Below are 26,206 nucleotides of genomic sequence, written 5' to 3'. Positions count from 1 at the left end.
CTAGCAGTCAAAAAAAGTAGGGGGTCCCCATTCTTGGTGAAGAATGGGGTGTGTGTTGTGAATACCACAACAAATAGTCTCAAAAAAAATAAGAAATGACAAAGGCATTTCTTCATCAACAAACATCTCTCTAACATGTGTCAAACACAAACCAAGCTTTGAACATCTTGAGCATCTTTCAGATAACTCTTCAATCAAAATCTTTGAACTCGAAACCTTCCAACTCAGTGTGTGCATTGTGTATTCATTCCCCTTTGACATATTTAGAATGTAGTCAGTCAAAGTTTTCTGGCAACTGTAAACAATGTTCCATTCTTTTTAGCTCATTCATTCAGGAACTCCACAATGGATTTTGTCAATTGATTTTTTAACCAGATGAGAGAATTAGTTCGAGGGCTCTTGGCAAGATTCCATGCTCTTTTAATTTTTGGCTTTTGAGTAATTGCTCCATGTCATTTGAAACATTACTTTTGATGAAGCAATAGTTTGAGTTGAAGATACTTTGTTTTGAGACCGTATCTTTTTCCATTTTAGATCTTTGGAATCTTTCAGATTTAACATGGTATTATTTCCTTTTTTTTCCCTATATCTTGACTACACTTAGACTGTGTAATCAAAACATTGGTGTTGTTTCTCAGATTCAATCTCTTGTGAACATCCCTTGCTTTCCTCTTTTAGAACTCTTTGAAAACTCTCACGCCAAACAATGATATTTAGTAACCCTTCAAGAAGACCCTTCCTATTTGAACTTAGTTGAAATTTGGATTGTCTATTGCCATTTTTGAATTAACACCTAAAACAATCAAATCTTTAAATTTGCAAAGTGTTGAGAACTTGGTGGTTTAAGCCTCTGATTTTCAAATTGAGAGTCCCCTATTTCCACAAGAAATATCCACTACTTGGTTGGTACAAGACACACAATCATCTAAATGTTTTGACAAAGAAATACCTCTTCCTAAAATCGGGACCAAGAAGTGGTTAGTGAAATTTTAAGAGAAAATCTCAAGTACACCTTACCCCCTAGGATTGACGCAACTTTGAAAGGAGACACACGACTGAAAGTGTAGTACCTGCTCATAGTTCACATTTCTGTTATCTTTGTTGAACTCTTTTAGGCTAGTTTTATGCTGATGATTAGTAGCATCATTTTGAGATTATCAGACATTGTTTCAAATTTAGTTGATTATATGATAATATTTCTTGATACTATATACTTCATGTATGCATGATGATTATTACAATGCTTTTAGTTATTAATGATGATTAGTTAGATGGTTTATTAGCATATGTGTTTTTTATAGATACTTACTCCATACTTGCATGTGTATGGTGTGCGTGTTTGTTTTATTTATGTATGGCATTTTTGATGTGGTTAAGGAAGGGAGTTGTAGTCACTTGCTAGTTAGGACCTACATGATGCACCACTTCTTGCCATTGTCTATTTAGCTTAGAATATTGTGTTTGTACATGCGTGGATTTTATGTAGGTTGTAGGTACCAAGTATAGACTTCCTTGAATTGCCAGGATGAGCGTACCCTATCACATTATCTCAATGGTAAGAGAGGAGAGATGAATTCTTAAGTCCAAATCTCAAACCCTTAAGCCATTTGTCCTAATTGAAAATTAAGAAAAGTATCTGAGTCATGTACCCTCTGAATGCATTGGATGACATTAATTCATGATTATAACCCTTTAGTTTGATTTTGTATGTGTTTTGCTGTGATGGATTTTCATATGTTGTTTTATGAGTCCTTGGCATATTTTCTATTAATTAAGTCTAATTAAAAGATTAAATTAATGATTTAATTTAATGAAAAATTATTATGATATTTTAATATTTAATTATATTTAATTAATTTGGAGAATTAATTAAATAAAAAGAATTAAATTGAAGATAAAAGTTATAAGGATAATTTTAGAATGTGATAATATTTATTTAATTTAATAATAATATATTTAGAGTTCATTTTTAAATAAATGCTAAATAATATTATTATTTAAGTTAATAAATATTTTATCATTAAGTTTCGAAAAATAAATTTAAAAAAGTAAAAATATATTAATTTATTAAAGTTTTAAGATCGCATGATTTATGCATGAGTTTAAAATATAAGAAATAAATTAAAAAGATAAAATAAGTATATTTAATAAATATATTTTAATTGTATAAAGTATGCATGGGATTAAAGTTAATAAATTAATTAACAGTGAAGTCAAGTGAAAATTAAATAAAGTTATTTAATAATTCAAATTAACGTGCATGAAAAAGATTAAAGAAAGATTAAGAAAAGTTAATTTGAAGTTGAGTTTGGTGAGCACAAAGTTCTCCTAGGTGAATGCACAATTAGTGCCTCAATTTAAGGAGAGGACTCCTTATCATCAATGTATGGTTCATTTTTGAGGGTAGATTTTTGGAGGACGAATTTGGATGCAAATTGGTGGAAGCGAATTTTGGAAAGGAATTTTTGGGGAAAGTTTTTAGAGAGAAGATTTTGGATAGAAGTGAATTCTCTCACAATATAGAGGTGGTTGTGTATTAACATCAGATTCAGGTAGGGTCTTGTGCTTTAATCATTGGATGAATGATGTAATTTGACATTCCTGTCTACTTTGTGATTGTAAAAGAAAATTGTATTCTCAAAATTCATTGTATTTCAATTCCATTTGTACATCTAGATTGGAAAACTATTTAAAAACCCTCGTCCTACAATTGAATGAAATTAGTTTTAAATTAAGGAGAGTTTGAGATCTAGAAAGGAAAATTTTAATTTAGAAATTTGTTTATATAAATTTTATATTGAAAGAGACAATATTCTTTTAGAAAATTTAAATTTAGAAATTCGAATGGTTAATCGAACTTCTCCTATCAGACTAGGATTACAAATAATTATAAAAAATAATAATTATAATAAAAAAAGTATATTTATACTTTGAAAGAAATTGTTTTTAAAATGTTTTTAATAAACAAAATTATTTAAAAGAAAATTAAATATAAATAAAAATGTTATTACAACATTTTAAAAAAAATTAATATAAAAAAAATTAAATAAATTTGAAATGGGAGGCGGGGGCCACCACCTCCCCCACCCCTACTTACCTCCTATCATTACTGCCGTAGTAGCAGGTATTGCCATATGGCAGCACACTGCTGCTACTGTAGTAGTGGTGCTGCCACGACAACCACCCTTTGTAAGGGTCAACAACTTTAAAACTTGCATTGATTTTTTTTATGGTGTTAAAAAAAAATTAATATTATTTTATTTAATAATAGTTTTGTTAATAGTTTTGTAATTATAAATATATTCATTAATATATATTTTAATTTAGATAATATTAATTAATGAATTTAAAATGTTAAATGATTATTAATGTTAATAATAATATTATTAATATTTATAATAAATGTTTAACAGATGATTTATAGGGATTAATATATTATATTAATTTAATTAATTTAATAATTTTAATTAGATTGGAAGTTATAATATAAATTGTTGAACTCAATTTTATTAATGATATTGAATTTTAATTAAATTGCAAATAAATTTAATTAAGTTTAATGTATGCGTAGAGTTATTTGGTGAATCTAGATTTATTTTATTGAATAATAATATTGACTTTAATAAATAATTGATAAATGTTTATATATAGATTTATTGATAATTACTTATTAATTTAATTAAATATTATTTAATTAAGTTTATTGATAATGAAGATAAAACTAATAGACTTATAAATTATTCTATCAAGAAGAATTATTTTAATGAATTAAATTAAATAAATTACCCTTAGGTTAATTGAGAAAATTGATTATAAATAATTGGGGTAATTCTATAAATGAATGGGTTGACTTGTAGGATAACTGAGACACTTATAAATTTGAACACATACAATGAAGCCAAGATTGAAAACCTTACATTGAATTCAACTATATGCTTTCAAGTCAACCAAGTGAGACTATGATGTTTTCTATGTGTTCTCTATGTTTTGGGGTTTTGGGTTGTCCTAGTGTTGACCAGTTTAGGACGTTTACCAAAGGCTTGGGAGTTATGAGAATGTGATGACTATGATGTTTTGGTCTTGATCTTTATAAAACCAAACCATGGTAATGTGATGGTATACTCTATGATATGATTTTATTTACTGTTTGTTATTAGTTTCCAATCTTCTTGTGTGAAGCTGAGGTGTATGTTTATGAGATACCTGACTTAACCATTTTTGAGTCTCGATTAGTTATATTTGATTTGTCTTCTAATCGCTTTGAGAGGATTGAAGTGTTTGCTATGTTCTTGATGATGTCATGTTGTGACATCTTTGACTTGACTATTTTTGGAGTCTTCAATCAATATTATTTTGGGATGCTTTTTGGTTGCTTGTTGAGAACCAATGGATATTTTGGGATACTTTTCGGTTGCTTGTTGGAGAACTGATGGATATTGTGATTTATGATTTGATGCTTTTTAGTTGCTTGTGAAGAACTAATGTGATTATTGTGGATTATCTTTTGATGCTTTCCAATTGCTTGTATAGGACTGAGGTGATTTTATGTGATTATGGATTTGTGCTTTTATGAGCCTAGGGTAGGTGATCTACTTGTAGTGTTGAGAAGTGACTTGCAATGGGGGCCAGGGCCCTAAGTGGTTGCTAGGATAATTCATTGTAAGTTGTTTTAATAAGTGAAAAAATTACACTAAATGAGGATTAAAATGAACCTAATAAGATAATTGTATGTTTTTGCCCATGCCTCAAGTGCTAGTACAGACTAGGATGGGAGTAGAGAGAATGCTTGGTTGCAACCTTGCATTCCATAGTATGCCTTGTAGTTATGAGAGGATACTAGTGGTCACATGAGAATTAGTAGGAACCTTGGAGTTCTAAGCTAATTGCCAAGGTAACTTCTACATGATGCATGCGATGACACTTGCCCACTTACATAGTAAGTTTCCTACATGTCTTGTGTGCCTTTTGGATTTAGATGTTGATCTATCTTAGAACCTTTGAATTAGTATACTTTAATGATTTCTTGGACTTAGAGAGTACTTGCATTATGTGATTTGATATCTTGTTTGGGACTTGAGATTATCCCCTTAGTGCAGTGGGAGTGGGCCATTTAGGTTCCACACGGTTGGGTAATTAGTGCTTCTTACTCTTACCATTGAGATCTATCTATAGTCACTGTGGTTAGAGCTTCTTGGGATGCTTGTTTATCATGATTGGGTGATGTTATTTTTTGATTCATGTCCTTATATTGATTAGCATGTGATAGATGATGTTATCTACTTTGTAGGATCATCTTATGCTTTATTCTTGCATGTTAGATTTCTTTATGCTTATGTTGTAGCATGTTAGATTTATTTCTGCTTATGATGTAGCATGTTCTAGGAGTGACATTCCTATTACTATAGTACTAATGATCTCTTCAATGGCTTGGGATGTTACACGTGGGGGATGGCTAGGGCTCATGATGGTCTAATGATGCTATTGATGGTTGGGAGGAACCACACACTTCGTTAGTTGTGTCTTGTGATCGATGTTATATCTTCTATGATGGATGTTATATCTTTTATGATGGATGGATGTATCATGTATGTTATGGTTTCATTTAATTTATTGCACTTGTATCATGGATCCTAAAAGGATGTACCTTTACTTATGTATATTCTTTTAACTCTTTCATACCCTATGACATGTATAGTAGATGATTGAGCATTCCAAATTAATTTGCCAAGGGGCATTTAGATCAAATGTATAATATGGACTTTGGACTTTCTATTATTCTTTCATGTGGATGTGGTAGTTGTTAGACTTAGTGTTAATTAGATTTATATGTAATTCAACATCATGGGATCCTTAAGAAATGTAACTTGTTATGTATGTTTTAGTTGACTGTATGTTATTGCTTCCGCTACTATGTGTTTGATGTGCATGCTATACTTTCTTACTTCAAAAATAAAATAAAAATGTTGGTAAACTTAGTAAAATTTTAGGTTAATTCTTTTGGATCTCTTGGCAGGGCATTACAGAAAGCAAACACTCAACTTGAAAGAAAACACACTTCCAAAATACACACACTTATAGGAATTAAAATCTAAGCTAAATGCAAAAATGAAATCTAACTAATTAATTAATTAATTTTTTTTCCATCTCTTAGGCTTCAAAATAATGCTTGAGAAATTGCCCAATTATGAGCAAGGCAAGAAGTGCCCCCTGTAAGGAACTAAACCTAAAAGTGTTTTCTCCTAGAAAAATTGCAATTTGATAAGGGCCTATCCACAAGTGTTGAAACTTGGTATGACTACCTAGCTTTTCTTTTGCCTTATCCCAAAGTAGCACAAGGTCAAAAATCTGGAATGATTTGATTGTGTCCCTCTTGTCGAACCATCTTTTTACAACCACCTGATGTTTAGCCAGGTGCTCTAATGTAGCTGTTTGTTTCTCATCCATTTCCAAGAGATTCATTAATCTAATTTGAACTTTATCAGCATCCTCAACATACCTGCTCATGAATTTCAAAACTAAAATTCTGAGATTAAGTGGGAACACTAGTTCTTGTCCATAAACAAGCAAGTATGGAGAGATCCCCAAAGCATTTTTAACTCTCACTCGATCTGTCCATAGGGCATATTTTAGTTGTGTATGCCAATCCCTAGGATTCTCCTTCAACAATCATTTTATTACTATGATCAAGTTCTTGTTTGTGGATTCCACTACCCCATTCTGGTAGTAATTTGAAGAGAACTTGATAATGACCTTGTTTTCAAATGCCCATTGGGTCAAGAATGTAGATGTGAAAGCAAATCTATTGTCACACACTAGGGCAAATGGCATTCCAAACCTGGTAACAATGTGTTCTTCCAACAAGTTAGTCACCACCCTAGCAGTGCAATTTTTGAATGTCTCTGCCTCCGCCCATCAGGTACAAAAATCCGTAGCTATAAGGATGAATGTATGTCTAGTTGATGATGATAGATTTACTAGACCTATGAAATTTAGTCCCCACTTTGTGAAGGGGAACACCTTATACACTAGTTGTAATGGTATTGCTAGGTGCCTCTCTTTGTTAGCACTAGTTTGGCATATATGATCCTTGAATATTGATGGCCAAAAGTAGCCCGATCTTAGAGTCATATGAACTATTGCTTTTGATGAACCATGTCCTATACCATACTTGTCATGGAAATTTATCAATATATCCTTAGCTTCTTCACATCCTAGGCATTTCAAATAGATCCCTTCATAGTTCCTTTTATACAACTTATTATCAAGTAACATGTAAGACTCACATTTAATCTTAAGTCCCCTAAGTTATGAACTATTCATCCATTTAGGGCATTGGTCTTGTAATAGATAATAAACAATGTCTTGGTACCATACATCTGTCACCACACCTTGGTTGATATCAACTTGTGATACAACCATCTTCTTTTGATCATCTTCATTCATTTTATCGTCAAACTTGAATTCCTTTTCATTTCCATCTTGGTTATTAGCTATCATTTTTGACAACCCTTGACCTTTGACTAATATCATAGATTGAATTTTGAGATTGAATTCTTGAAGTATGGCCATCCACTTTCCTCTCCTTTCACCAAGTTTATTCTACATTAGAAGTGTCTTTACTGTGGGATTAGGTACAATTGTAAACACCTTACTTCTGAGTATGTAGTGATGGAACTTCTTTACTGCCTTGATTAACATTGTAGATGTTTAAAATTGTCCCTAAAGACCATATTAATTTATTAATATTGTTCATGATATTGTAATTAATTATTAATTAATTAATTATCTTCGTCACATTCTTCTACTTATTTAATTTAATTAATTAATTAAATAAGTCTATTCTCCTAAGTATTTAAATTTAATTTAAATACTTCTAGCCTTAATGTGTTAAATTAATTTAGCACATGATCCTCCATCATCCCCCTTTTTAAATAAATTTTGTTTATTTAATCCTCACATCCTATTAATTCCTCTAAACCCATGATTAAATTAAATTAAATTAAATTAAATTTTAAACCTAATCTAGAGCCTAGCCTATAACCATCATTGTCATCTTCTTAAGCCTACTTCTTCTCTAATTCCACTTAATTATTCCTAATCATCTCCCTAATCCTCCTCATTAGCATAAGAGTGTGCTTACACATGTGTGAGATGGCATGCCTACACACTCCCCTTTGCACTCTTGTCTCTCACTCTTCTTCTCAAGTTTGCTCACACATGTGTGAGAAAACTTTAAATTTTTGACCACTTGCATGGCTTGCATGTCACCGTATGTGGCATCTACATGGATGCCACCTCACCAAGCTCTCCCTCAATCTTATAAATAGAGGGCTTGTCTCAAGCATTTGCATCTCTCATTATTGCATTATTACCATGCCATTTTGAATCTTGAGTTTTCATGTTAGAGTTTTCATTGTAGTTTGAGTTTTCATAGAGATTTCTAGGTGAATACTAATTATTTGGTAGCTGGTTTAGCTTTTCATTTGCATTATTGGTCTAGTTTGCATGCATTTTCTCATCTCTATTTTATTTACATCTTAGTTTAGCTTGCATATCTAGTTAGTTTCCTTGTTGCATTTCATATTTTCATCATTGAATGCTTTCAAGTATGACTTTCTCTATAGCCATTTCTTGAAGTGTTCTTCAACTCATATAGTTTATGGGTCATATTACATCATCACTCACATTTGCACATTCACTTAAGAGACTCATCATTTTGTTGTGTTTGGGAGAGCACCCCAAACATACCCTTTATTTTAACACACCAACAAGGCCTCTCATGGGTGCCTTTGTTGAGCTGTAGAGGTGGCTAGAAGACTTGATTTGTTGGTTGCTTTGAGTTGCAAAACTCAAGCAAGAATTAGTTTAGTTTTCTTTCAGTTTGATGAATTCTTGTTACATGTTTTGATTTGAACTAATATTTTCTTGTTGATTTATGTTCTCAATAGATCACATTTTCTAGCACACATTTTGGCATGCCCGATGGGACCCATGTCCCTGTTTTCATTTTAAAAATCTGTTAAAAATTTGTAGTCTGTAGCAAAAAATCTTGCTTTGTCGTCTGTACCAAATGTAGTGCCGTCTGCATTCTGTCGTCTACGCAAATCGACGTCTGTGCAGCTTAGCGTCTATGCATATTCACATCTCCACATGTTTATGTTTATTTTTAAATTTTTTAAATTTTTTTCTCTTCTGTCATCTCTGAAGTTTGTTTTGTCGTCTCTGCATATTGTTGTTTGTGTTGTGTGTGCCTCTACTAAATTGTCATCTCTAACATTTGTTGTCTGCACTTTTAACCTATTTTGTCGTCTGTAATTTTTTGACGACCTTTTATTTTGTCGTCTGCGCTTTTCTGGTGACCTATTCTATCGTCTGCGCATTCTATCATCTCCGCCTGCATTCTATCGTCTGTATTTTTTTTATTTTTTATTTTTTATAATAAATATAAATCAAATTTTGAATTTTGGTGGTTCCATAAGAATTGAGTCATTCTAAGCTTATTTAGATATAGAAAAAATAAAGTAAAAAGTTAAAATAATTTTTTTCCATAGTAAAGCCTTCATTTTGATATTTTTTTGTGAGGCTAATCAAGTTTATTTTTCTTGCAGATTGGAGCATTTTAAACACCTAACCATATTTTCTTACAAATTTTTCTTAAAGTTTTATTGCTTTTGAGAATTCACCTTGAAAGACATAAAACAAACTAATAGTGATTTTTATCACTAAGAAAATTTGAAGTGATTTTTATCACTTAGACTCAAAAGTTAATGAACTTGTATGGCTTAATCACTTTCATTTGAATGGATGAATCTTAGCATAAAAAATATTTGGACTTGGTGCTTAAAATTGACATGAATGTTTAGGCTAAAACACATTTAGAATTGGTGCTTAAAATTGACATGTATGCCTAGGCTAGAACACATTTTGATTTGGTGCTTAAAATGAAGTTATACACTCTTGAATGCCTTAAAGTAAATTGACTTTATTTTTCACATTTTATTTTTATGCACTTGCTTTACTTTCTTGTTGACGAATCTACATTTTTAATTTACGTTGGCACCATTTCAAATTGGAAAGAACATTGTATGTTTTAATCATGTGCATCTTTAAGTAGATTACAAAACCTAAAGTTTCATTGGGAAAGAATGAGTTTCTTTTGAGCCCTAAGGCCACTTATGTATTCTCTCCCCTCGCGCCTTTGGGTGATCTTGGGTGCACAAGAAATAAGTGATCTTATTTTTATTTTCTTTAGGAGGCCTGGTTGGGGATTTCATCACCCCTTGGGACAACCTTAACTCCTGTGTTCTAGCAAAGTATAAATAGCGAGAGGTGAATCAAAAGACACCTCTCTTGGAAGAAAAATATTGTCACTCTTGGCTAAGCCCCAAATAACTTTACACCTTTGGGAAGTGAAGGAGGAGATTTGGGTTACCGTCTTCCCCCGACTGTGTGGTAGTATTTTCTTCCATCTACAGATTTGGGCCTCACGTACTTTGCGTATATCGAAGACACCCTCTAGTTGATCCTTGTACATCCTAGTTGCAACCTTATAGGTTTGTTGGTGTGTTCTACGTGCTTGAATGTTCAAAAACCTCCCCATTCGAAGGGGACAAACACCATCTAAACTTGTCTTGTATATATTTCCTTATTTGATTTTGCATTCCAAAATTGAAAAACCCAAAAACATTATAAAGCACAAAAATAAAAAAAAACATCATAAAACATGAAAATCCAAAAAATCATAGAAGTTCAAAAATCCAAAAAAAAACAAAAATCTAAAAAATCTCAAAAACAACAAACACAAGTCTTAGTTTAAGTCCTCTTAGTTAAGTTTTCCACATCTCTTCTACATCACTTCTTTCCATCAAAGTCATCACCCTCATACATCTCTTGTCTTCATCATTCAAATCATTACTTGACACCTTCATCATCACCCTTTGTCCAAATCATTCCCTTGTCATTCAATTTAATTCATAATCTTCATCCTAGTCATGCTTCATCATCATCTAGATCCAATTTCATCTACCAATCTCATAATTCATTCTTAATTCAATCCTTCACATCATCATTCTTCTAATCTAATCCCTTGTCAAATTTACTCATTTCTAATCAATTCTTAATTCAATCCATTTACATCTTCATCCATAATCAACATTTCTAATTTCATTCAAATCTTCTTCTAATTCAACTTTGCATCAAATCTTCTACTTTGGACATAGAAGCATTACCATAAAAATTGGACTTTAATTCACTTGTTTGCAATATCATAGGGTTTTTATCACATCAAATAAAACCCTAGTCAATCTCAATATCAATATGAAATCAAAATCAGATCATATCAAATCAAATTTAATCAAATTCAATCAAATCAAATCAAATCATATCAAGTCTAATCCATTTCAAATGAAATTATCATAGAGCTCCTAGTCCTAAGTTTGTATCCCATCCATCATCGAATCTTTCGTCACTCTTCCTCTAACATATATGGATCTGAATTTGCTTAATCAAATGGTTGACAATCTTCAAAGAAAATATGGAGTTATACCTCCTATTCAACCTACATATCAAATTCATCCTCAACACTTCATATCCAACTCTAATCCATCTCATGTTCATTATTCTTCTACCTTTGACAAGGGAAATCCACCTAATTATCCTTCAACTACATACAATTCCACTCATAGCCCACATAATTCCTCAAGCACAAATACCCTTGCCATAGAAATGGAGCAACTAAAGAATTATCTTTTAGCAAGTCAACAAAAAGAGGCCACCTTCCATGCCATGTGTCCTCTTCCCCCATTTTTAGAAGATCCTAGTCCTCATGTCCCATCCAACCCCAACCCTCCATGCAATCCCTTAACCATAGTTCCACCTTCACACAATCCTAATCCTCCAAAAACCTCATCCCCACCTTTTAAGGGGTTTTTCGCATCACTCTTGGCTAAGTGTAAAGAACAAGATAAAGAAAGCTAATCACCCACAATGATACCCCCAATTCCACCTCAAGACCTTCACCCAAAGCATGTCACTATAGATTCCTCTTCTCCTCTAGATCTGAACATTTCTCCATCCCATCATTCCCTTATCCTCCAAGACCCATTTATCCCTCCTAGTCCATGTCATGATTCCCTTCCTAAACAAGATCAAGACATTCCATGTACCACGCACCTTAGCTCTTCCATTCCATCTCAAAAGTTAGCCTCCATAGATCCTCCACTTCATAAGGAGATTCCTTCCACTCCATCCACTAGCTCTCCTCCATTTCAAGATCAAATCACCCTATCTCATGGATCCATTCCCTCCACTCCATTAAATGATCCTATTCCATCTAATGATACATGCATTCCACTCCATGATCCTCTTCTAAGTCAAGATCAAAGCACCCTTTCATTTTCCTTTCATGATCCCACTCCATCACAAGATCCTATTATCCCTCATAATCCTCCACATGATCCTGTCACACCTATCCAATCCACTCATGAACCCCATCTACATGGACTCACATCTTATGTTGAAAATAATAAGTATCCCATTGAAGAAAACACGGCTCAAGATGTTGGTACACCTTCCACTTCTTCCAAACTTAAAATTCCTCCATCCAAACCTAAATGTTCCCATCCTCCATATTCCAAGTCCATTTTGGGACCTTATATCCATATTCTCATTCCTTCCTCATTTCCATCCATTCTAGGTCCCTATGTTCCCCGCCAAACCCTTCATCCCTTCCTTCCATTTTGGGTCCTTATGTACATCCCTCCACCATACCCATGTTTTCCACTTCATCCTCTCATGCTTCTAATCAAGATCAACAAAGGCACACATCCTTGAATTCCATCCAATGTTCACCATCTCTAAGCTCTCCACCCCATTTATCTACATGCACCCATACCATGGCCAATGGTAGAAAATTGGATGCTAAAGAAAAAGAGCATAAAGCCAATAATCTACAAAAGCCCAAGGATCAATATGTCCCCTCTAAAAGACATGTCCAAGAAAAGAAAAATCTGATCCAAAGAAAAAGCAAAAGGCCACAAACACTAAAAATAAAAAATGCAAAATTTTTGTGGATCCCAAAGCTACTTAATGTAACAATGAATCTTAAAGAAAGATTCACAATGACATGCAATTTGGCTAATCCAAAGGCTTCCACATCCATTTTGGGTCCTTATGCCCTAAAATCCACCATCCTAAATCCATCATCTCCTTCATCTATTTTGGGTCCCTATATCCCAAAATCCACACTTTCCCCTACATATCCTCCACAATTTCCTCCTTTCCATCACCCTTCAAGGTGCGTGCCAATGATGATCTTTCCATCTACTTCATCCACCCATTCACAAGTCTTCCAACTTAGCATCCATCAACCATGTCTTTCTCCCACCCCCTCCACCCCATTAATCCAAACCTTTTCATAAGTCCTTGACCTTCATTCCCCAACCCATTTCATCCTTCTTTTCACTACCCTACCAACATCTAGGAGAAAATAGTAAAAATTCCTTGAAAATAAGAAAGAAAGAGAAATACATATCAAGGGATACCATCCATATAACTAGATGTTTGAGTCCTCCCTTCATTCTCCTATCATGTCTCCATTGTCTTCCACTTCCATTTATCCATCCATTCACTTTTCCTTCTCCCACTTGCACTCTACACTGGGGGCAAGCTCCCTCCATACGAAGCTTCCATACATATCTTCCCTCCTTCCCTCTACCATTCATTAGCCCTTTTCCATCTTTGATCTTTACTTTCACTTTCCTTTCATCCATCCATATGCTCACTTGACATATCCCTTATGCATTATCCACACATTTTCCTACGTACTTCCATATTTCTTTCATATATTTGATCTTGACATGTTATCCATATCTGGCATTCCCTACTCCTTGTCATGTTCATTTCATCCATTTTTCATCCATACACCTACATACTTCCATCCTTTTTTCATATGTCCTTGATCTTGGTTATCCAATCCATCCCATCCCTTTCATATCACACACTTCATCTATACCCTTCATATCGTTACCCCTTTTCCATACCCTCCCTCCCATATCCCTTGTTCATTCCACTTTCATACCCATGCTCGTGATCACTGTTAGAGGCACACTACCAAAATGATTATACATGCTTTGGAAGAGCACATGCCTTCCCGTCCTCCACACGCTAGCCTTCATACCATCTTTCCCTTTTCATGCATCCTTTCCCACCATATTGTTTTCCATTTTCCTATCCTTGGTATGGGGCATTTAAGCTCCTTTGAAACATGGTTCTTGGCTCCCCATTATCTGATACCATATCCTTCCGTCCACCCATTTATTCAGATATCTCCCCCCTTCTCATCCATTTCCCATTCCTTGGTTATCCCTTGTCATTGGTTCTACTCTATTCCACCTTCCATCAATTTTCAAGTCTTCCAATCCCTTCAATCAATTCATTTCTCCTCTAATCTCATCATATTATCTTCTTCTAATCATTTCATTCAAATCATTTCCATAATCAATTCCTTCATTTTTCATTCTATTTGCATATACCTTGATCAAATTTCTAGTCTTCCATTCAACACATTTTCCTCTAGAGAACTTTATCATTTTCTCTCTTGCATCCCCCTTCCATTCCAATTCAATTCATCCATTATCTTATCATATCTTATCCAAATTTTTCTATTTCTCTCATGACACTGAGCTTTAACCCATCAAACTAAGCTTATCAAATAGTGATTGCAAAAAAACTTACAAAAATTCACACTTAGACTAAATGATTTAAGAACATTGTTCTTTTCACACTATTGCCAGCGAACAATCACATACATTTCAATACAATTCAATCAAACAATCTATTTTTTTCCTTACAGGATGAATCCTTCCTACATAGGCTTAACAATTTTCACTATCAAAATCAAGTTCATGGAAAACATGATGGATTGAATGACTACTTGGTCATAAGGTCTTTTTGTGGATTTTATCTTTGTGTGTCAGTGATAGCCTTCCCAAGTGTGCCTCGATCTTCAATATCTTGGTATCATTTGAATGGTTTAACTTGATTACATGTGTCATTTTGCAATATGATCTATTCTCATGATTCTATGGCACATCTCTGTCAATTTTTGAGTTATGATTATGCATTGCTCACTAGGGGCAATGGGTTAGTACACTTTCCACCAAGATCCCTAACAAGACTTTGGGTGTGCCCAAACCTCTCTAGTGTGTATATGTCATTGTTCCATCATGACTCTGAAACCTATATCTATTGTGTTGAGATTCTAGTCCATGCAAAGGAATATTGTCATCTATGCTACTATAGCATTTGATGCATAACTCCTCTTGTAATATCAAAATAAAGTGTGCTCTCCCATATGAACACAATTGAATCTCATGCATTCATGTAGTTAATTTGCATTTAGATTAATCATTATCCACTTCACCCCGCTTCATGTCGAGCTTACCAACAAGTCATGCAAGGTCATCTTTTAAGCCTTTTCTCTTTCCCTTTTCTTTCCCGTGTCTATTTTCGAGAAAATGGGGCAAAATATATTCATTTTCACCCCATTTCCTTGAGGGGGAACCCTCCTCCCTTGTTGTCACTTTAGCACAACTCCTAGACTCCTACCTTCTTTGGGGCAACCTATATTTTATTTTCTTTGATTTGATGTTGTTTCGACATCACATCAAAGAGGGGCAAAATGTAGATGCTTAAAATCATCCCTAAAGACTATATTAATTTATTAATATTGCCCATGATATTGCAATTAATTATTAATTAATTAATTATATTGGTCACATTCTTCTACTTATTTAATTTAATTAATTAATTAAATAAGTTCATTTTCCTAAGTATTTAAATTTAATTTAGATACTCCTAGCCTTAATGTGTTAAATTAATTTAACACATGATCCTCCATCATCCCCTTTTTAAAACAAATTTTGTTTATTTAATCCTCACATCCTATTAATTCCTCTAAACCCATGATTAAATTAAATTTCATTTGATTTAATCTTAAGCCTAACCTAGAGCCTAGCCTATAACCATCATTGTCATCCTCTTAAGCCTACTTCTTCTCTAATCCCACTTAATCATTCCTAATCATCTCCCTAATCCTCCTCATTAGCCTAAGAGTGTGCTCACACGTGTGAGATGACATGCCTACACACTCCCCTTTGCACTCTTGTCTCCCACTCTTCTTCTCAAGTTTGCTCACACATGTGTGAGAAAACTTTAAATTTTTGACCACTTGCATGGCTTGCATGTCACCTTATGTGGCATTTACATGGATGCCACCTCACCAAGCCCTCCCTCAAGCCTATAAATAGAGGGCTTGTCTCAAGCATTTGCATCTCCCATTATTGCATTGTTACCATGCCATTTTGAGTCTTGAGTTTTCATAGAGATTTCTAGGTGAATACTAATCATTTGGTAGCTGGTTTAGCTTTGCATTTGCATTATTGGTCTAGTTTGCATGCATTTTCTCATCTCCATTTTATTTACATCTTAGTTTAGCTTGCATATCTAGTTAGTTTCCTTGTTGCATTTCATATTTTCATCATTGAATGCTTTCAAGTATGGCTTTCTCCATAGCCATTTCTTGAAGTGTTCTTCATCTCATATAGTTTATGGTTCATATTGCATCATCACTCACATTTGCACATTCACTCAAGAGACTCATCATTTTGTTGTGTTTGGGAGAGCACACCAAACATACCCTCCATATTAGCACACCAACAAGGCCTCTCATGGGTGCCTTTTTTGAGCTATAGAGGTGGCTAGAAGACTTGATTTGTTGGCTGCTTTGAGTTGCAAAACTCAAGAAAGCATTAGTTTAGTTTTCCTTCATTTTGGTGAATTTTTCTTACATGTTTTGATTTGAACTAATGTTTGCTTGTTGATTCATGCTCTCAACAGGTCACATTTTCTAGCACACAAATGCAAAGGAGTATTTATCAAGATTTGAATATTTCAACTCTAAGTTCTTCAGAAGAAAACTCATAAAAGAAATTGGTTGCTCATCTTCCTTCTCTCTCTTTTATGTCAGGACCCTATGCAAGAGTGTTCATAAGCAAAGGAATAGATCTTGAATGACAACTCGTAATCTAGACTCACCAAAACTAGGGCTATGGAAATGGAAACATTAATATCTTTGAATGATTTCTTTATCTCTGGTACCCATTCTATCTTAGCCCAATTTTTTGAGTAAATCATTGAGGGGACGAACTATCTCTACGAAACCACTTATGAATTTGTGTACAAAGTTTATCTTTCCAAAGAAAGATTTCAAATCCTTCTTACTATGTGGAGGTGCTAACTTCAAAATAGAATCAACTCAATTTGGATCAATGGAGATTCTGGCTTCAAAAATGACATGTCCCACAGGCTTTCCTTTAGTAACACCGAATGAACATTTCTTGGGATTAAGGGATATGCCGTATTTTGACATCTATTGAATACCTACTTTAGATCAGCAATATGGGTACTTTGATCGTTTAAAAATACACTTATGTCATCCATATAAATGACTATACACCTATTTATCAATCCTTTGGAAGCTTCATCCATTGCTCATTGAAATGTAGCTCCTGTATTAATCAATTTGAAAGGCATCCTTCTGTAAGCAAATGTTGCCCACTTGGTTGTGCAAGTAGTCTTTAGCCTATCTTCTTCATCAACCATCACCTGATTATATCCCAAGTAACCATCCAATAATGACATCATCTTTGAACCATTAACAATTTGCAATACCTCATCTAGTGAGGGTAGAGGATAGTTATCCTTTTGAGATGCTAGATTCAAGTTATGAAAGTCAACACAAAGATGAATCTCTCTATTCGTCTTTCACATAGGAACCAAATTTGCCACCCATGTGGAATGATGGATAGGATGATCTTAGCATCTAGTAGTTTCTTCAATTCTTTCATAATCAGTGGTTCGATAATAGGATTTACAGGTCTATGTCTTTGCTGAAATGGCTTTGCATTAGGTTTTGGCGAGACGTCATGTGTGATAATCATAGGATCATAAGTCTTCAACTCTTCATAGCTCCAGGAAATGACATCCTTATACTCAATGAGTAATTTGAGCATGTCCTCCCTTTCTTGTGAGGTACATTCTTTTCCTATCTGTACCATTTTTGGTTCTTTATTGGTACCCAAATTGTATGAAACACATTCTTTGATTCTCTTTTCTTGAGTTTCCCTTCTATTGGGTGTCGATTTTAAGAGCTATGACTCCCTTTTTGAGTGCAAAGAGGAGTCCTCTGATTAATGCCTCATATTTTACACCATTGTTGGTACATTTGAATTGCAATCAATATGTAGCATAGAAAGATCTACCTTTTGGGTTGATTAATTTGATACCCACACCAGCTCCCATGTTCCACCTAGAACCATCAAAAAGGAGTGTCCAAATTGCATTTTCCTTGGGTTTTCTAAATTTTTGCTTATTCGTCCTTAACTTCTCTTTTACCTGAGCCTTGAATGATTGTTTCTTAGGAACCCATTGTAACTTTCCTCGTGTAGGGCTTGATGAGTCCCCTTCATAACTTATGGATAGAGGAAGTGTGTGTTTTTCTTGTTTCTCCTAAATTTTCCCTATTAGCTCTTTGATTTATTCAACTTTAGGTTTAGGATGAATGACTACTAAAGTCCATCCTTTACCTTTCACATATCATCTTCTTCTTTGAACTTTAATCATCCCTGGAGGAGGAGAAGATAAATCTCCACCATTTGAAGAGGTATCACTATATGAAACATTTAGATCTTCAATTTCTTCTTCGGTCTTTTCAACAAAGTTGGATGAATTCATTGAATCTTGACTTTCTGTGAGTTCATTAATTGAGGTCTTTGTATCCTTGTTTTCCATCATGTGGCTCAATACCTTTGCAACTGCTTCTTGACATGATGAACATTCAAATTCACAGTGACTAACTTTTTGTAATCGACAAAATCCTAGGAGGAGGATGCTAGGGTCAGCTTCTTCTCCTAAACATTGTAAATTAGTCACCATACTTTTTATGAATTGTGTCACAATTTCACTTTTGGGTACCGACACCTTAGGTTCTTCATTTTGATCTTGAGGTGTATTGTTTGGAACCATATTTAGTACCATCACTTTGTACAAACCCAAATCTGATTGTTAGAATGCTATCTCATTTGGGGCATTGTAATCTATGATCATTGTTTTCAATTTGAGCTTAGCATCTATCTTGATTTGATTATTCAATCCTTTCTATGGCAACCATAATTGAGTAAAATCTATAGAGAACCATCCTCTGAGACATTTTATCCATTCTTTGCTCAGAAGTAATCCATATGTCTCTCAGATATCAACCACATGTATGTCAATAATATCCTAGATCTAAGGATCAACTATTAACTGTATCTACACATCTTTTAATGCTCTAGTGACTTTTATCTCTGTTTTATTCAACTGTATCACCACTCGGTTAGAGGGTTGAGAGCTAACTCCTAGCCTTTGGGCTATTGATAATGGCATTACATTACATGATGTACCTGAGTCAATGAGGCAATTGTGAAGATTCTTCCCATATATCTGTATGCTTAGCAAAAATGGGGGTACCTCAACTTTGTCCTTGAACATAGTGGGCATCACTTCTACAACATTTACTTGTTGTGGCACCAACTTTTGAGGGACAACATTTGTATTGTGGGAAACCTTTGTATTATCCAATGTCTTCATGAGCACTTCTTTTTGTTGTGGATAATTCTGCAACATGTTGAACATGGACATATTGAATTTAGTTTTCTTTATATCTTCTGCTACATTATACTTTATAGTATACCAAGCGGGGTTCTTCAGTATTATTGGCATGTTTACTTGATTCTGATACTATTGTCCTCCTTGGGCTGGTCTTATCGGTGGAAGATTATTGTTTTCTCTTAGATTAGGTGGAGTTGGTTAATTCCATCTATCAAGGGATCGTTTCTATTTTTGAGATTATATGTATTCTGATTGTCATTTTGAAAGGCAAACATCTCATCATGTTGAAGGTTAGCTTCTTGACTAAATGAGAATGAGTATTCCTCACTTCCTTATTGTTCCACTTGTGCATTCTGTGTAGATCATAATATTCCAATAGCATCGCATTGAATTAAATAGGAGGAGGATTGTCATTCACTTGTGATTTTTGATTCACCTCCTAATTACCATTATAGTATGAATCATCATTGCTAGGCACATTTTGGCTATCATCATACTAATTTATATCAGCATATTGAACGTTGTTGTTGTTGTTATCTGTAGGAATGCTTCCATTATTTAGTCAAGTGTTCCATTGTCAATTTTTCCTTTGGAAGCCATTGTTGTGATCTAAAGGATTTAAGTTGTTTCCTTTGCCATTGTTGTTTCCTGCATTGTTGTTACTATTATTGTTGAAGTTCCTATTGTAATTCTATCCAAAATTGTTTTTGTAGGGGCCAACATTATTTCTTTGGAAGTTGTTATTTTGTCCTTGTGACAATATAAGATATGTCAACACATTGTTCATTTGTGACATGGTCTTCTTCATTTGACCAACTTTTGAAACAAGATTATTATCTTCTTCCATAGGAACCATTGCTTTCTATTCAAAGAAAGCTATTTTTGGAGGTTCATACCCTGGATATGTTATCGCTTGAGTTTGTGGGGTGGGTGCCTACTACAATGGAATCAGGTTCATAGGTATGAACTGGCTAGGCATGGTGGGTGCTCCCATGGGGCATGTTTGTATCATAGGGACTGCTTGTGCTGGAAGCATCATTCCTCCTCCATTAGGAGTAGCTTTCTTTGTGAACATGATCACTTCTACAAAGACTTTGTCCAATGTGTCAATATTTTCTACAGGAAGTTTTCTTAGAAAGATCATAGGAAGAGGGTCCATAGCATTCAAATAAATCTGAATGGTAGTTCAACTGATATTATGTATGGTGTTTCCAACTTGTGGTAGGCCATATGAAAGTGATAGTTGAAGCATGAAACTATCTCAGCTGGGTCCCTTTTTATTGATATGAATTGTTGATGTATCACAACTGGATTGATAAATGTTTTGAATTGTTCCAAAAATATTTTTTTGAACATATCCCAATCTCCAATGTATTTGGGTGGCAAATTGACATACCAATTGAAGGAAATTTCCCCTAAAGAGTAGGGAAATAGACGAAGAACCACATCCTCATTAGCCACTTTCTTTCGATTGTAAATTTCTTTAAAAAATTTGACATGATCTTTAGCAGTCCGTGTTTCACCATAGATGAATCTTGGGAAAAACTTCTCAGGATTATTTGGGAGGTCATGGAGTGCAGCTCTCAAGTTTATTGGTGAGTTTACAACATTTGCAAAAAAGGTCATGGGAGGATTTGGTGGACCTAATAGTGGTTGTTGGAGAGTAGCTATTGGAGTATGTGGCAGTTCACTAGGTGGTTGGAGTGGAGGTGGAGTTGAAGAAGATGATGAAAGTTCAAAATTGAGTGGTTGAACTCGAGATGTTCCCTTGTCACTACGTGGTTTGCAAAAGTGGGTAAGCTTGAGAAATTCATGTGTACTTGTCATAGATCTTAATGCTCTCTAAAATGGTGATTTTGGATCAATATCCTCCAAATTACATCAAATTTTGGAGAAAAGTGCACCTTTGCAGAAGTACACTTTCTCACAGTTCTAGATTTTGCACACCATAGAGTTTTGTCAACTTGCGGATCTGTAGATCTGTGGACCTGCATACCTACATACTTGCAAACTTGCAAAGTTGCATACCTAAATTTCTAAAAATTTCATAAGTATTTTCTGCACTTGTACAAAATACAGTTTATTGCAAGGGTGCAAAAAATTTTGAAACTTAGTCAAATTTTCCTCATTTCTAGGAGTATGTTCTTTAGTTTGTGGCCCTCTTTCTAGCACCACTTCTATTGGGCATTCATTTTGCATGAGGTCAACACCAAGAATCCATTGTGTAATCCCTCTCTTGGAAAGAAAATCTTTTTAAGGATCCGCTCCAAGGTTCAATATTTGTCTTGTGACGTACCAAAATTTTCTTAGTAGAAGATAAATATGAGTGTTCACAAGGAGGCCTTTGCTGGTACCAAAGACTCTTTTGTCTTGAAATTGAAGTAAATCTATTCACTATCTCAAAATATCACACCAAAAGAACAATATTTTTTATATTTTTTCAATGAATGCAATTTTAACAATGTAGCTACTATGAGGTCCTATTCTAATAGGGGGTTAGTAAAGAAAATAATGAAACTAAAAGAAAATAACATGAAATAAAATGACTTGAAATTGAACTTCCTAAATGGACATAAGCTATAGAACACAACAAACTGTGAGTTACACCTTTGAAGAAATCGATGAGAAACCAATGAAAATAGGAGTAGCGTTTCCTAGAATCCACTGATGCAATCATTAGTGAGAATCTTTAAAAAATCGAATGATGTTTCACTCTTCATCAAATTACAAGGCCATGGAAAGTGCACTCATGCAAGATGGAAAGCTATGTAGACACAATTGGGTGATCTCTTCTCAAGATCGTTACGTTAGCATAATTTGTGTATCTGTAGCAAACACTAGAACTAAAAGATTCACAACCAGAAAAAATGCAATAAACCTTTGGCTCAATCACAATCTCATGAATAAAATCCACAAAACAATGATGCAATTAGGCAAGAATAACTACACTCCAAATGTGAGCACCAAAAGTATAATTTTATTGCATAATAACGGTGGCCCTTATTACATTTTACAATGGGGTTTTTATAAGAAATTGTCTCGTCAATTTGTGTTGAGAGTGAGAGATATCTTGATGCAATAAAATGTTTTTAAAACATTAAAACAAACTAAATATATATAAACTAACAATCTAACTAGTTCTTAGAGGGACTCCATCCATATTTTATTCATTATTTGGAAGCATAAGCCCTTTACATGTCAAAAATAGAGAAAGCATGAGAGAGAAAGTAGGAGGAAGCCTTCAACCAAAGTGGAAGTGCATGGAGGCTCCAAAAATAGAAGTTGGTCTTTCATATGATGTCTATTAGAGTTAATTTTCTATCAAAACACATTCCCAATGCATGGAAAGTGCTATTTTTTGAACTGGTAGTCAACTGTCAGTGCCACTCTGAATTGTGGAGCTGCAGACTTCGACTGGGTCAAAATCTCAAAATTTTACTAAGTGTCAAAATTAAAATTCTAGCATCTAGGTTTTGTTCATCTTCATCCTAAAGCTATGTTTGGATGTTTTCCCTTGAATTTCTCTATCATATCAGTAATCTTAGCAGCATTTGGAAGGTCCAAAACCTCATACTTATCCTTAACCTTCTACCTATAGTTGTCTACCTCAATTTGAGTCTCTGCAAAATCTCCAAGTTTGGTGTCCAACTCTAATAGTGCTTCCTCTGTCCTAAAGGCTTGTCTGATGTCTTCATCACTGGATGCTTCCTCTAAAATCTTCCTAAAATTTTCCATGACTACCTCAATTGGCAATAGCTTCTCTCATTCTTCATCTTCAAAAATGTGCAAGCATGCATCACTGTACAACTTTTCTACTTCCAAAATTTTCTCTCAAGCTTGGTCCTTGAGTCTATGTATCTCATCATGCAATGTTTCCATCACTTTATTTCCATTGAAAATCTTCTCTATCCAATCATTTATCATGTCTAATTCTTCTTTGGTAAATACATCAATCAGAATGCAGTACCTTTTCCCTTTTATGGCTTGTAGAGTTTGCAAATCTTTGCTTCATGCCCATACCTCATCCATGATACTAAAATCCTACCTCAAAATTTTCACAATCTTATCAACATTATCTTGTGTAGCATGCAACAACTTAGACTTCCTATGATTATAGTGACACCCTTATCCTCAAGGCTATCCTACCATTCTTGACAAGCTTTCAAAAATGGATTGAGCCATACACCTTCCCCTTCTCTAAGAATGGTATTCAAAGTCTCCTCAGGGTGTTCGAGATCAATAGGTCCAATAGCTTTGGTTAGATATCTCTTTAGGATCTCAACTTGCCTACGAAGTGTTCTAATTTCAATCTCATCCTATTCCATGTGGCTTAGAACCTTTTTGACTCCCATAGTCATCATTTGTCAGTATGTATCCCGTGTAGGCTTTCCCAACATAATATCTTTCACTTCATAGTCCTCAAGACTAACAACTTTTTATCAGTACCTTTGGGAGGATGAGCCACTTTTGCAAATAATTCCTTGTTCTATATGGAAGTGATGAATGCAAATGGTGTTGCATAATGTAATGGAGACTCAGGCTTGTTCAAAATCTCTACAATATCACAAATTGTATCCTCTAAAGCACAAAACTAATGCTTGGAACTTCTCATTATTTCTTTGTGAAACCATCTTGGGATATGTCTCTCTACAACCTTGGATCTAGATGATGAAGGGATGTGTTCAACTACCTCCTTCCCTTTATTGCTCTTGCTTTTAGTCTCCCGTTGTGAAGAATCTTCTTCCATAGTCTCGATCTCTGTAGATCCTATAGTTTGATCCTCAACTTCCTGAGAAGGTTGTTGTACACATTCTACTATCTATGCCTCTTTTGATGGCACATTAGTGACCCTTGGTTCTAGTTTTTCTTGTAATGATAGTTCCTTTTGAACATGTTCCTCTTCCAAACTTGGAGGTGGAGGAGTGACTGAACCCTTATCTACCATCATGACCTATGGTAGAAATGGAGTGAGATGAGGACCTTGTATTTCTGGTGGCATCTATGTCTAATCTTGTTGTTGAAGTTCACCTGTAGGGATGTCTCTAATCTTATCTCCAACCAACTCTGTACCCACAGACATGAAATCAAAATTTGAGATGGAGAGAACATCATCACCTTGCTCCCTTTGCTCATTCATCCATCACCACACTTCATCCTCCGAAGAAGAGAGTTCTACAGTTTCTATTGGGTAGAAGGCTGAGTATTTGTGGCACTCTTCATTCTTTCCAATTTTGTGGCTTTTGCCAACTGAGTTCTCCTTTGTAAGGTACTTGTTCTTCCTCCTCATCTGATTTTGTTTCCTCCTCATCTGATTCTTCCTCTAGAATGGTCTCAGGAATAGATGGATTAGGCACTAACCTTTTACGAACTCGTTGCCTCTTATTTTTTCTAACCTTGATCCTCTTTTGTTTCTATAGAACCACAGGAGAAGTGGGCTCTATTGGGCATTCATTTTTCACGAGGTCAATGGTAGGAATCCATAGTGTAATTCCTCTCTTGAAAAGTAAATCTTTTTAAGGATCTGCTCCAAGGTGCAGTGTTTGTCTTGTGACATACCAAAATTTGCTTAGTAGAAGATAAATGTGAATGTTCACTAGGAGGCCTTTGCTGGTTCTAAAACCCCTTTATCTTGGAATTGAAGTAAAATCCCTTTGCTGTCTCAAAATATCACACCAAAAGAACAATATTTTTGTATTTTTTATTTTTCAATGAATGCAACTCTAACAATGCAGCTACTATGAGGTCCTATTGTAACAAGGGGTTAGCAAAGAAAATAATAAAATTGAAAGAAAATAACATGAAATCAAATAACTTGAAATTGAAATTACTAAACAGACATAAGGTATAGAACACAACACATTGCGAGTTAAACCTTCAAAGAAATCAATAGGAAACCAATGAAAATAGTAGCAACGCTCCCTAGAATCCACTGATGCAATTGTCAGTGAGAATCTTTAAAAAATTGAATGATGTTTCACTCTTCATCAAATCACAAGGCCATAGAAAGTGTTCTCATGCAAGACAAAAATCTATGTAGACACAATTAGGTGATCTCTTCTCAAGCTTGTTACGTCAACATAATTCATATATCTGTAGCAAACACCAAAACTAAAAGATTGCACAACTAGAAACAATGCAATAAACCTTTGGCTCAATCACAATCTCATGAATAAAATTCACAAAACAATGACACATCTAGGCAAGAATAACTACACTCCAAATGCTAGCACCAAAAGCATAACTTTATTGCATAATAATGGCAGCCCTTGTTACATTTTACGATGGGGTATTTATAAGAAATCATCTCCTCAATTTGGGTTGAGAGTGAGATATATCTTAATGCAATAAAATGCTTTTAAAACATTTAAAACAAACTAAATATATACAAACTGATAATCTAATTGGTGCTTAGAGGAACTCTATCCATATTTTATTCATTAATTGGATGCATGAGCCCTTTACATGCCAAAAACAATGAAAGCATGAGAGAGAAAGTAGG

Source organism: Cupressus sempervirens, chromosome 6 (genome assembly GCF_028749045.1).
Source record: "Cupressus sempervirens isolate cs-2001-9-10 chromosome 6, ASM2874904v1, whole genome shotgun sequence".
In the NCBI taxonomy this organism is placed as follows: Eukaryota; Viridiplantae; Streptophyta; class Pinopsida; order Cupressales; family Cupressaceae; genus Cupressus; species Cupressus sempervirens.
Note: the sequence above shows the minus strand (reverse complement) of the source record.